This window comes from Trichechus manatus, unplaced genomic scaffold, assembly GCF_000243295.1.
Source record: "Trichechus manatus latirostris isolate Lorelei unplaced genomic scaffold, TriManLat1.0 scaffold00068, whole genome shotgun sequence".
Classification (NCBI taxonomy): domain Eukaryota; kingdom Metazoa; phylum Chordata; class Mammalia; order Sirenia; family Trichechidae; genus Trichechus; species Trichechus manatus.
Window position 1 is genome coordinate 10,020,020 of NW_004444004.1, and position 14,576 is coordinate 10,034,595.

General features: G+C 45.1%; 1 long non-coding RNA gene across 6 annotated transcripts in view; it reads right to left on the reverse strand.

Moving 5' to 3' along the window:
- Window positions 1–14,576, reverse strand: part of LOC111821160 (uncharacterized) — a 52,338-nt gene that overhangs the window by 6,697 nt on the left and 31,065 nt on the right. Inside the window, exons 3-4 of one of the 6 annotated variants that reach the window (XR_002824619.1) lie at window positions 14,097–14,261; window positions 5,203–5,370 (exon numbers count right to left, since the gene is read on the reverse strand). The exons of 1 other annotated variant lie outside the window; for it this stretch is intronic. This is a non-coding gene — a long non-coding RNA (uncharacterized LOC111821160). Of the gene's footprint in view, window positions 1–3,183; window positions 3,234–5,202; window positions 5,371–7,012; window positions 7,119–14,096; window positions 14,262–14,576 lie in introns of all 6 variants that reach the window. 4 more of the 6 variants (XR_002824620.1, XR_002824623.1, XR_002824622.1 and 1 more) reach the window with 4 other exon arrangements.

Here is a 14,576-nt window from a genome sequence, read left to right on the forward strand (position 1 = left end):
CAGACATACTCACACTATCATGAAATTATACTCTGCCTCAAGGAGGTCATTAAAGGAGGAAAGATAGAGAGGGGGAGAGAGAGAAAGAGACAGAGATGTGTATAGAGGGAAAATAGAAGAAAGTAAGGAAAAAATGAAGGCAGGTGGGAAGAAAGGTCACACTAAACTTACTGTCAAAGGAGGAGCCCAGAATAAACCACCTATGCCCCTATCCACCCTTACACAGGGGAATACTAAGTAGTTGGTAGAAAGCAAATGAAAACAACCTACAGGACGTTTTCTCTGCACAGATGTGCAAAGGCCAGGCCATACATTCTGTGAAAGCAATGAAGAAGAAGAATATATTGTTCGTGCTACCCTGTGGGGTAGGTGAAGAGGTGAAATACAAACATGAATCTGTATTTGCCTTCATGTGTATTAAACATTGAAAGCAAACACAAGGAAAAATTAAACATGCTTCACACTATAAGGAAAGTTGGGATGAGGGGTAAAAGGAGAGAGAGGACCAGGATTGGAAGTGGTCCTAATACAATGGTAAAGCATATTTTCTTTGAATGAGATGAGGCTGTATCCAAAGTGGCACCTACAAAATCACAATCTCTCTCTTTCTCTCTCTCTCATATGTATATAATGTGTTTCTGAGTATTTTTATGTATATATGTATGCGCAAGAGGCTGTAAGTGTATGATGCAGCCAATTCTTCACATACAGTTTTAAAGTTGCTGATGTTCTTAGTTGCCATCAAGTCGATTCCAACTCATGGCGAACCCTTTTAGGCAGAGTACAGCTGCTGCATATGGTTTTCAAGGCTGTCAGTTTTTGGAGGCAGATAATTAGGCCTGTCTTACCAGGTGCCTCTGGGTGGGTTCACACCACCAACCTTCCAGCTAAGTGTCCAGGGCTTAACCATTTGTGCCACCCACAGACCCAAGTTTTACAGTAGAGACTGTAAAACAAATGGTCCTCACAGAGGTCACCTGCTCCTGTGGAACCACTGAACTGTACTTCTGACCCAAGGACTTCCATACTGGGTACCAAATGGGGAATGACTGCCTACTACCTGGGTCTACCCTCACTGCCTTCTGACCTGCCATGACCACTGCTCATTACTCCTGATGCCGCAATGGCCTACTCCCAGTCTGGGGCCAGGCTCCTGAGTCCTTGACCTGGATGAGGAAGCTCAGTGAGTCTAGAAAAACCAGTGAGCCAACGATAAGAGTCATGAGTCAGTTTCCTGTGAAAGCTAAAATCCTACCCAAAAAGACCTGTATATCTGTGCATAAAAAACTTGGTACCGTTAACATGGAATTGACTTAGAAGTCTAAATAAATAGGTGTAGCAACAGACAAGTATGTACACAAATACTTATAATTATTAAACATTTATACTGTTAATCATATGTATAAATATATGTATATGTGCATATATACATATATTTATTCAAATTTACATAAATGTCTATACCAAGCAAATAGTCTAAAAGGAAAACATTTCCCCTAATATCCTAATGCAGTAAACCCCATTTGGAAGGCCTGGAGGGTGCCTGGTTCTTTCCTTGGTGTTTTTTACTTGGGAAAGGGTGGAGGGAGAGGCACTGGAGAAGGAGTGTTGGGCATTTGTGGAGCAACAGTGCCATCATGCGGAAGTTTTTTGAGCATGGTCTCGAGCCCTACACATTGTCTCTCCTGAATATGTGGGCCATCTCATAGTGACCCTTTAGGACAGAGTAGAACTGCCCCATAGGGTTTCCTAGACTGAAGATTTTACAGGAGCCTATTACCAGGTCTTTTCTCCCGCAGAGCAACTTATTAGTTCAAACCTCAGAATTTTTGGTTAGCAGCTGAGTGTTTAACCATTTTGCCACCAGGGCTCCTTATCTCCTGGATACCAAAAAGAAAAACAAAAAACCCAAATCCATTGCCATTGATTCAATTCCAACTCATAAAGACCCTATAGGGCCTGTGATATGAGGACTGGGTTGGGGACAAGGCATGGTCTTTATTGGGCTTCCTTGTCCTGTGGCCCTGGGACCACAAAGGTTGACCCACCTCCTGCTCCTGGGGCCAGGGGTATAAGGCAAATTGCCCAGAGCCCAGGGTTGAATTACCTTCCCAGTAGCTTGCACTAGTCCCACCCAGACATGGCGGCCACCAAGGGCTAAGTGTTGGCTTCCATTGCCCAATATGCCTGGCGCCAAGGCTGTGACCTCATTCTGATCCACCTCTCCAGCTTCTTGGGTTGGCTCCAGCCTCAGACAACAATTTCCCCTGACTCAGGGAGCTGTGGACATGCTAGACCCTGCTTTTAGTTGTGCTTAGGACCTTGATTTCCTCTAATCTCTGGCCTCCCCAGAAGGCAACAGTGGTGGGCCTGTGAGCTTTGGAAACAAATTCCGCTTGATGGCAGTATTGCACCAGACATACAGGCGCGGTCTTTCCCCAGGAACTCACACTCCGCCCTTTGCTATCAGAAAAAAACAAAAAGTCAGTTGATGTCGACTGTTCCAAAATCATGGTGCCTCACCATCTTCTTCACTTTTGGAGCTCCAGCTCCCATATCTTAATGTTCAGTATCGCAAGTACTTGCTTTTGTAAGGGGGTATAAGTTTTCCTCAATTACAGACTAGGAGGAATTCCTCCCCACCAAGGCATCTTGTGGGTGAACAGACCTAAAGCCATCCATATCTGCATCCTTAGTGCTCCAGCTTAACTGGGACCTTAAGCAATGGACAAAACAATGCCTGGTCCTGCAACATGCTCACAATCCTTGCTATGTTTGAGCCCATCATTGTTACCACTATGTCTCACATACTTTGGACATGTTATCAGGAGGGATCAGTCCCTGGAGAAGAACATCATGATTTTTAAAGTAGAAGGTCAGTGAAAAAGAGGAACACCCTCAGTGAGATGGATTGACACAGTGGCTGCACAGTGGGCTCGAGCATAACGTGAGGATGGTGCAGGACCAGGCAGTGTTTTCATTCTGTTGTACACAGTATTGCTGTGAGTTGGAACCGACTTGATGGCACCAAACAACAAGAGATGGATTGTTCCCTTCAGAGTTCCAGCCACCCAACGCTAGACTGCCCACCAGGGAACACTCCAACTTGAGCCTTCTTATAACTTTCTGAAAAGCCAATTTGATATGAATTTCAACTTTGTTCCTGTTTTGGAAAGTACATACCTATAATTCATGGATGCTGCCAAGAATCAGATCACAGAGAACCAGATGCTCTGAAATATAAACATATCATCCTGATAATGTCTTTTTCTTTGGGAAGCACAATCATCAACTTGACTTGTACAGTCACTGATCTTCCTTGCTCCTCCGTACTTGTGTGACTATGGGAGAACATATGGGAATGTATTCCCAAGTTTGTGTCCTCCACCACAAATGGACTCACTTGTAAATGGGAAAGAGATCTCTCCTATATGCCTGACAGATACCAACCACATGTGTATCAAAGGTACTCATTGTAGGATGTAGACCCGTGATAAGTTATCAAACTACTTACCTCTGGATTAACCGTTAAAATGTAAAATGTTATCTACACATGCACTCCAAGTATCATAACTATGAAGTTATGTTGTTGTTGTTAGGTGCTGTTGAGTCGGTTCCAACTCATAGAGACCCTATGTACAACAGAAGGAAACAATGCCCAGTCCTCCAACATGCTCAGAATCCTTGCTATGTTTAAGCCCAGTGTTGTTACCAGTATGTCAGTCAATCTCCTCGAGGGTCTTCCTCTTTTTCACTGACCCTCTAATTTACCAAGCTCAGTATTCTCCAAGCACTGGTCTCTCCTGATAACATGTCCAAAGAACATGAGATGAAGTCTCGCCAAACTCGCTTCTAAGAAGCATTCTAGCTGTATTTCTTCCAAGACAGATTTGTTCATATATTGGCCCAGTGCTGAGGTGCCTTCCCAGAGGCATGCACTAGTCCCGCCCAGACATGGCGGCCACTAAGGGCTGAGCCTTGGCTTCCTGTATCCTAAGTGCCTGGCACCATCGCCATCTGCCTCGTCCTGGCCCACCTTCCCAGCTTCTTGGTTAGGCCCCCACCTAGGGCCACACTTGCCCCATGACTCAGGGAGCTCTGCATAAGGGGCACCCCACTATAATGAAAGCTGGGACGAGGCATGAAAGGAGAAAGAGGACTAGGATTCGAAGTGGTCCTAATACAATGGCAATGTATATATTTTCTTTGATTGAGATGCCTAGGACCCTAACTTCCTCTAATCCGATGCCTCCCTAGGAAGCAACAGTGGTGGGTCCGTGATCTTCTGAAACAATATCCGCTTGATGGCAGTATTGCACCAGAAATACCTGTGCGCTCGTCTCCAAGGCCCTCACACTCCACCCTTTGCTGTTGAAAAAAGTCTCCAGCTTCCCTAAAGTATGGTGCCTCACCATCTTCTCCACTTTTGGGGCTCTAACCCCTTATCTTGTGCTGAGTCTCTCAAGCTCTTGCCTCTATAGGGGCACATTAGGTTTCTTTCTTTCCTGACAAGGAGGAATGATTCCTCACCCACGCGCCCTTTGGGTGAACGGACCTAAGCATCCATATCTACATCTTTAGGGTCCAGCTTAACTGAGACCTCAAGAAATAGACTGCGTTCCTGCACAGAGTTCACCCACAGTGCCTGACCGCCCACCAGGGAACATTCCAACTTGAGTTTTCCTACCGCTAACCAAAAAGCCAGTTTGATATGAATTTCAACTTCATTCCTCTTTTGGAAAATACACACCTACAATTCATGGATGCTGCCAAGAATCAGATCTTAGAGAACCAGATGCTCTGAAATATAATGATACCAAAAACCCACTGCCACTGAGTTGATTCTGACTCATAGCAACCCTATAGGACAGAATAGAACTGCCCCATCGGGTTTCCAAGGCTGTAATCTTTATGGAAGCAGACTGTCATATCTTTTTAGAGTGGAAAGGCTTGAACCAACAATCTTTCAGTTAGCAGCTGAGCACTTCAACCACTCTACCACCAGGGCTCCTCAAGATACTTTTCTACCATGTTGGAAAAGCACTGAATCCTACACCAATGTCACTGTGCCATACATCTACGTTGGGAGTCTCTCCTTGATCTTGATGAGATTTTCTCGACTCCATTTTTATAAGATGACAGACTTCACTGTCATGTACAATCTGGTTTTGAAAGGAAAATGAAAGAGAAAAGTGCCCTCACCCAGGACACCACAGCCTAGAGGTGACCAGTGATCCTTGTCCTTTTTTTCTAGTCTGTTTCCTTTGTACCAAGAGACCCAAATAACATGACTTGATTTGTGATCACCAGAGTGATGGTGAAATGGTGTCCATGTACAATCAATCCAGTCAGCACATATTATTTGCTCACCTGAAAATAGATATAGATTTGTTACTTTCTGGTTTTGTTTTTAATGCTACTAGATGAGGAATACGAAAACCAACAATTAATAAATCGTGATATGAATTTCAAATCTGTTCCTCTTTTGCAAATTCCACAAATATCGTTCAGGGTGTTGGAAAAAATTGGATCTTACAGAACCAGCGCCTGTGAAATCTGAAACTATCTGCCCTGGAAATCTCTTTTCTGTGGGAAGCACAATGTTCACTTTGACCTGATAACCACAGATCTCTTTCCTCCTCCACTCTGTGCATTTGTGAACGTGCCAGAACACAGATGAACATATTCACCAGCCTGTTTCCTCCACCACAATTGGAATACCAGACCTTCCACAGATCATCAGGTACTTTGACTCAATGATGAATGGCAACCAGATCTCTCCCTTATGGCCTCACAGATATCAACCACATTGTCTTTCGAGGAATAAAGTTATTCTAGGATGAGGCCCTATTATACTTCATCCTACTACTTACCTCTGGGTTGACATTTACAATATGACATGTATGTACACACATACTCACACTATCATGAAATTATACTCTGCCTCAAGGGGGTCATTAAAGGAGGAAAGATATAGAGGGGGAAAGAGAGCAAGAGACAGAGAGAAGGGATAGAGGGAAAAATAGAAGGGAGAAAAAATGAAGGCAGGCAGGAAGAAAGGTTATACTAAATCTCGTGTCAAAGGAGAAGCCCTGGATAAATCACCTCTGGCCCTAACCACCTTCAGACAAGGAACCACTAAGTAGTTGTTAGAAAGGAAATGAAAACGATCTAGCAGGATGTTTTCTCTGCACAGATGTGCAAAGGCCAGGCCATATATTCCGTGAAAGCAATGAAGAAGAATATATTGCTCATTCTACCCTCTGGGGTAGGTGAAAAGGTGAAATACAAACATGAATCTGTATTTGCCCTCATGAGTGTTAAACATCGAAAGCAAACACGAGGAAAAATTAAATATGCTTCACACTGTAAGGGAAGTTGGGATGAGGGGTGAAAGGAGAGAGAGGACCAGGATTGGAAGTGGTCCTAATACAATGGTAATGTATATTTTCTTTGAATGGGATGAGGCTGTATCCAAAGTGGCAAGTACATGGTAGTAAAAGACAAAACCATACTCTCTCTGTTTCTCTTTGTACGTATATACAAATACGTGTGTATTTGTATATATGTATGTATGTATGAGGGGCTGTGAGTGTAGGATGCAGCCAAACCTTCGCGTAGGGTTTTAAAGTTGTTGATGTTGTTAGTTGCCATCCAGTTGATTCTGACTCGTGGCAACCCCATGTGTGCAGAGTACAGCTGCTCCATATGGTTTTCAAGGCTGTGAGCTTTTGGTGGCAGATAGCCAGGCCTGTCTTACCAGGAGCTTCTGGGTGGTTTGGAACCACCAACCTTCTAGGTAAGTGTCCAGGGCTTAACTGTTTTCACCACCCACAGACCTGAGTTTTACAGTAGACACTAAAACAAATGGCCCTCATGGTGGTCAGCTGCCCCTGTGGAACCACTGAATTATCCTTCTGACCCATGGACCTCCAAATTGGGACACTAAATGGGGGAGGGACTACCTACTACCTGGGTCCCCTGATGGTGGCCAGAGCATCACCCTCATTACCTTCTGACCTGCCAAGGAGGTCACAACTCCTAGTGCCACAATGGCCTACTTCCTCTCTGGGGCCAGGCTTCTGAGTCTTTGCCCTGGATGAGGTAGTTCAATGAGTCTAGAAAAGCCAAGGAGCAAATGATGAGAGAGGAAATCAAGATTCTCATCCCAACCTAAGCCACAAGTCAATTTCCTGTGAAAACTAAAATCCTACCCCAAAATGCCTGTGTATCTATCTATACCCGTGCCCAAAAAACTGGGTACCTCTTAACAGGGAATTTACTTAGAAATCTAAAGAAACGGATGTAGCATCAGGTAGTTAAGCAAGTATGTACACAAATACTGATAAATCTATATCTAAATATGTATGTGTATGTATATGGGGCTCTGGTGGTACAGTGGTTAAGAGCTGGGCTGCTAACAAAAAGGTCAGCAGTTTGAATCCATCAGCCGCTGCTTGGAAACGCTGTGGGGCAGTCCTCCTCTTTCCTATAGGGTACCTATGAGTGAGAATCCACTGGAAGGCAATGGGTTTGTTGTTGTTGTTTTGGTGTATGTATAATGTGCACAAAAACAACAAACCAAACCTGTTGCCCTGTAGTGGATCCTGACTTACAGCAACTCTACAGGACAGGATAGAACTGCCCTATAGGTTTTCTAAGGAGCGGACTGGTGGATTCAAACTGCTGACCTTTTGGTTAGCAGCCCAGCTCTTAACCAGTAGGCCACCCGAGCTCCGTATATGTGCACATATATATGTATTTATATATATATATACATGTATATTCCCAGCAAATAATCTAAGAAGAAAGCAATCCCCTCATATCCCAATGCAGTAAATCCCACTTAGAAGGCCTAGAGGGTTCCTGGCCTTTCCTTGGTGTTTTTTAGTTCAGAAAAGGTGGAGGGAGAGGCACTGGAGGAGGAGTGTTTCACATTTATGGAGCAACATTGCCATCAAGCGGAGATGTTTTGAGCTCAGTCTCAAGCCTCTCTAGCTGTATCTTATTGAGAAGGTCTGTGATATGAGGAAGAGTGGGTTGGGGGCACTCCTAGAGCTCAGGGGCCTGACCGAGCCACCTCCTGGCTGGGTGTGAAAGCCGCAAGGCTGAGTTTCGGTTTCATGACAAGGAGCCCCAGACTGCCAGGCCTGCCTGGCTCGGTCGCCATGGGGCGTGGCCGCGGTGGCCGCCATGTTTGAGAGAAATGAGAAACGTAGTATTCCTCCCTAACTCTGGATGACAAAGGAAAATGTCCTCAAGGGGAAAAAAATGTCTCCAGAAGTTTGGCAAGACGAAGACCTGAAACGAATGATCCTGGACTATGTCCACCTGGGAGTCGACAAGTTAAATCCATTTCTCTATGCGTGGCTGAAAAGTGAGAACCTCTTTTCTTCCCGACTCTTTCCACGTTCAGGCGACCCATCAGCATGCATCCTTTCAAAAGTCAGTGTCTCTACCAGTCTCCTAAAGAAACTGTGTATTCACAGTCTCCATTTCTACATAACATACTCAACGCCCTAGGCTTCTAGGTTGTGCATATAGACATGATCTGGTGACGTTACTAGTCTAGTGATCATTAATTGTGAGCATGAACTAGAGCACCCTCCATACCCAGACAGAGAAGTACACAAGCTTCTCCCCCCTCTAGCCATGCTCCTATGGAATTGCACACTGTTTGCATTTGAGTCCATGATCTGTGTTTAGGATTTGGATCACCTTGTAAACCCTATTGAAAGCTGAGCCATACAGATGGAAAAATTAAATGTTTCCCAGTTTAAGGAGGGTTGGGAGAAGGGGTGAAAGGGAGAGGAAAGGGCTTGGAAGGGGACCTAGTACAATGGTAATGAATGTTTTTTTGAGTGGGATGAGGCTTTATCCACAGTGGCACCTCCATGGCAGGGAAAGACAATACTGTATGTGTGGGGCTGTGAGTGTGTAACACAGCCAATCTTTCATGGAGAGCTTTAAGTAGAGACTGAAAAACAAATAGCCCTCTCAGTGGTCACCTGCCTGTGTGGCACCATTGGGGTCTTCTTCTGACCCAAGGATCTCCAACTGGGGGCACCAAATGGGCAATAAATAACCCCTAAAGGTGAGCCCAAGTCATCCACTTCACTGTTTCTTACCTGCAATAATAATAATTTTAAAAAAGCAACTCATAGTGACCCTATAGGACAGAGTAGAACTCACCCATACGGTTTCCAAGGCTGTAAACTTTACGGAAACAGATTGCCATGTCTTTCTCCTGCAGAACCGCTGGTGGGTTCGAGCTCCTGACCTTTAGGTTTGCAGCTGAGTGCTTAACCACTGCACCACCAGGGCTCCTTCCTACCTACCATTGAAAACAAAAAAAAAAAACCCTTGCCTTCGAGTTGATTCCAACTCATATTGACCCTATGGGACAGAGCAGAACTGTCCCATAGGGTTTCCAAGGAGCATCTGGTGGATTTGAACTGCTGACCTTAGCAGTTGTAGCTCTTAACCACTACACCATCAGGGTTTCCCCTACCTGCTACAGTCAGTGTTAATTACTACAGATGCCACAATGGCCCACCCTCTCTCTGGGCTAGGCTCCTGGGTCCTTGCTCTTGGGTAGCTCATGAGTCTGGAAAAGCCAGTGAGGCAATGATAAGGGAGAAATCAACATACTAGTCTTGAGTCAAGCCACTAGCGAATTTTTTGTAAAAGCCAAAATCCTACCCAAGAAGACCTATATATCAACACCTGTGTACCAAAGAATGGGTCCCTGGTAACATGGAATTCTGACATGGAATTCTTTGGCTATGCAAAGTAAAAACAAGATGGAGTCACTTATGCCAAGCCTGGAGAACATGGTCAAAAGCCTAAACTCATAGGGCAAAAGTTTAAGATAATAAGTAACCTAGCTTTCAGAGGAAATAGCTGACTTATTTGTTTATATTTATGTGTAATCAGTATCCTGTCTCTATAGCCCCTACATTCCAGAGAAACCTATGACTAGTCACCTGAAAATCTACTTCGTTCATCTTGTTAGTGAAACTGACATTTCCAAAGAAAAAAGGACTTCAAGGAATATTTTGATGAATATCTGAAAGATTAATTGAAACTGCCTGGACTTCCCTGACTTTCTTTGTTCCCTGGACTAAAAAAACCTGAACATTGCCCCCATTATCTTGCAACACTCAGTCCCAATGCTCTGTGTTGTCTGATTCATGAATTGTATGACAGACTAATAAATCTCTAGTATTGTTCTAACTTTGCTTTTGCTCTTAGAAATTCTTCGACAGGGTCTTATAGAAATAGATGCAGCAATAAGTAAAGATAAACATGCATATATACTTATACTGATATTTATATATGCATATACACAAATACACACATGTAGTCTAAGCAAAAACTCAGAAAGAAAGAGAAAACATTTTTCCTAACACCTCAATGCAGTAAACCCCACCTGAAGGCTTGGATGGCTCCTGGCCCTTCCCTGGCGTTTTTTTAATCAAGAAAGGGCGGAGGGAGAGGCCAATGGACAAGAGGTGTTTGGCATTTGTGGAGCAACAGTGCCTTCAAGCGGAGGCTTTTTGAGCATAGTCTCAAGCCCCTCTAGTTCTATCTTATGGGCCCGTGAAGTGAACAGGGTGGGTTGGGGGCACGCAGAGGACTCTGTGCCCTGAACAGGCCACCTCCAGAGCTGGTGTGAAAGCCACAGAGCCAGGCTTCCTGACAAAGAAGCCCCAGACAGCAGCCCTGCCAGGCTCAGGGAGCCATGGGGGTGCGGCCTCAGTAGCCGCCATGTTTGGGAGAAATGCGAAATGTGGTATTCCTTTATAACTCTGGATGCCAGAGGAAAATGTCCTCAAGGAATAAAAAATGTCTCCAGAAATTTGGCAAGGTGAAGACCTGAAATGAACAATCCTGGAATATCTCCGCCTCTGCTTTGACAAGTTAAATCCATTTCTCTACTTGCTGATGAAAAGTGAGAAGGACCCGGTTTCTTCCTGACTGATTCAACTTCAGCAGCATCCTGAAACGCATTCTGAAAAAGTCAGAGATTTCTACCTGGCTGGCCTCTAAAGAAACTGCAGCCAGTCTCCATTTGTACAGAACATGCCCAAATCACTAGGTTCCAACTTTGGACATAGAGACATCATCTGGTGACATTATCCATGTACATGGGGGCATAAACTAGAGGGCCCTCCAAACTCAGAGGAGTATTCAAGCTTTTCTCCCCACCTGCCTTGCTCCCATGCAAGTGTGTGCTGTTTGTGGTGGAGTCTATTTTTGCAGTTTATGGTTTGAATCACTTTGTAAACCCAGTTGAAAGCTGATCCAGTTGTTGGATCCTGATTCCATTGCTGATCTTGTTCCACTCTCCTTGTCCATGGAATCCAACTTGGTCTTGAGTCTGTCATGTTTTCCTTCTTTCTCTCTCCTCTTCTCTGTGGTTTCATTTTGTTCTCTGTGTGATGATCACTGAGAAGCCCACAGAGGTACTATCAAAAGTGACAAGGTTCTGTGAGGATATTCAAACACAACAAGTGATCTATGGATTTCACCTTCTGGAAGACATCCCTCCAGGAGTCTCCTGTCCTGCTATGATCTGGACTAGTTGCACGCTGGGTGGCTGCAAAGCTATCATCTGTGTGTCTCCCTTCACTGTCCTCCTGCACTACTTAAACTGGTGACTTTTCCACCTTTGCTGGATATCCTGCTACCTGTGGAGCCCTCTCATCTTCCCCCACACCCCATTTATTGGTGATCCTTCTTACACTCCTCCCTGGTTTTGGTGGAGCACATCCTATAGTAGCTCCATCAGAACAGGTGCTCAGGAGATAAAATTTTGGCTGACAGTGAAAGATGCGTTGGTTTTCAGACCACTAGCACTGTGGACTGGGCAGAGTCTGGATGTGTAAGGAATTCTAGGTTGGAAATCGCCTACCCTTTAAGGATCAAAGGTCACAGTGACATGGTTTCCTAGCATCTGGATTCACCACTGAGACCACTATGTCAATTCTCATTATTGATACTCTGTTGTCAGACCCACTTCTTACTTTGGAGTATTCTGGGAGATTCTGTTCACCCTCGTGTTCCATTATTCAGTTCAAGTCCTGGATATCCACGAGTGGTACTGTTCCTCCCGAGACTCATAATCCAGGATTCTAGGAACTTCCTTGAACTCGAATTGGATACATCCCAGCCCTCCATTTGGTCCTTTTCCCATTCTGGAGCTCATGATTCTTCAGCTGTGGTCACCTGCAGGACTTGATCCCTGTACCGCCTTATACTTCCTTTGTGAATTCTACCTCTTGGCAGGCTTTCCAAGTCACTTCTCTGAGTGCTGGCTCTGAGGTCAACACCAGGTAGAGCACTGCAGCACCAGAGGTGAAAGTGGACCTTCCTTCGGCCAGCCCTCAATGGCTCATGGCCTCTTGGGGTGGTATACTAGAAGACAGAGCATGCCCAAGACTGCCTGGTGAGCACTGACCATCAAAGTGGATGGTGTCCATGGGGCCCAGAAAGGCACCTGTGCTGTCAGGGGCTCAGAGGACTGCTCTGTGCCTGGGCTTTTCAAGCTCCAGGCTCCTAAAACCTGTTCCCCCTAGGCATGTAAGACTCTGCGGTATTCTACATATAAGTTCTATCTTCCCCTCATATATCCTGGGGACTGGTGAGACCAGCTGCACATCTCTTCAAGGAACTGGCATGGGGAACACCTTCTGGGCCGGAACTGATACTGGCATCCTGACGGTACCCTGGGCTGGCACTCAGCCATGTTCAGGCATCAGAGAGGCCCACAGAAACCACAGAAACCCCCAGAACTTCATCAGTTGGACCCACCTCAGGCTACTAGAAGAACCGGCACAGGGCAGAATAACCAGAGTCCCTGTGCTGGGGCACAATCTCAGTGGCTTCCCCAGAGCCTTGTCAGACATGGCGGCCACCAAGGCCCCGCCCAACAGCTTTCTGTGCTGAGCTGCTGTCTGCTATTTTCCTGGTTCCTGGCCCTGGAGAGCCCACAGACTTTGCCTCAAAGCCTCACTGAGCTTTGCAGAAGGCCCAGGCTTAAGTCAAGGCATTCTCTTTTGGGAAACCTGCAGTTTTCTCCAATCCCAGTCGGCCCAACAACAGACATTCACATTGTAATTCAGGGGACTCTCAAAGGATTCCGCTTGATGGCAGTATGGCTCCATAAAGTCCAACCCTTCTTCCCCTACCCTCCATTACAACTACCTCCTCCTTCCTTGCTTAAAAAAAGCAGCACCCTATGTCCAACCTTGCCAACACATGGCCTCTTGATATCAGGCATGCATTGGGGGTGTGGCCTCTCTGACACAGCTTTGTGGCTTAATCACTTGAGCATCTTGATCTAAGGATTTTTGTGTGTGTTGCATATTGGAGATAGCAATGACACCTCCTCAAATCATCACACTTTCAGAATGGTTGGTCAAGATATAAACTCATAGCTTGTAGAGATGAGTGTCACAGTGCCACTTATGTACCTCCCAAGACACCATAAAATTCAGCAACAGCTTGTTTCCATTTCCTCCCTGGCCTGAGGGCCACTGCCCAGTGAGCTGGACCCAAGGGAGATCAGGAAATGATGGGAGGAAAAGGTTGGGAGGGCTCAACTCAGAGCAGAAGGCAAAGGCCTTTAAGGCTAGGTTTCCTCAAGGGGTCTCCAACAGTCTTTTCCCATTGGGGGCTGAGATTGCTCCTTCCAAAGACCAGGTAGAGACTCAAATGGTCATCTTGCTGGCAGCTGGCGTCACGAGGCCCCAGGCTCCAATGGCTTTCCTCTCTCCCCTCCACTCTAGGACACTGACTTCACATTCTCTGAACCTCTACACTAAGGTGGACAAAGATCATCTCTCTGCTCTCCATGCATTTCTAATGTGGAGTTACACAATCAGGATGTCACTCAAGATCCTTTTCTGCCATGTTGGAAAACAGCTCAATCCTATACCAGTGTCACACTATGCCATACATCTATATTAAGAGTCTCTCCTTGATGAGATTTCTCAACTCCTAGAATATACTGCATTTTTATAAGATGATAGACTTCACTGTCATGGACAGTCTGTTTTTGAAAGGAGCATGAATAGAAAAAATGCACTCACCCAAAACACCATAGCCTAGAGGTGACCAGTGTCCTTTGTCCTGTCATTTTTTTCTAGTCTGTTTCCTCTGCACCAAAAGGACCAAATATACTTGATTTGAGATGGCCAGAGTGACGGTGAAATGGTGTCCAAGTACACCCAACCCAGTTGACACATACAGCTGAGCTGAAAATATATATAAATTTATTTAATGCTACTAGATGAGGAAGAGGAAAAACAATTATTTAATAAATTGTGATATGAATTTCAACTCTGTTCCTCTTTTGCAAATTACACAAATATCATTCAGGGTGTTGGAAAGAGTAGATCTTACAGAACCAGCTCCTGTGAAATCTGAGGGTACTTGCCCTGGAAATCTCTTTTCTGTGGGAAGCACAATGTTCATTTTGACCTGATAACTGCAGATCTTTCCTCCTCCACTCTGTTCATTTGTGAATGTGCCAGAACACAGATGAACATATTCACCAGCCTGTTTCCTCC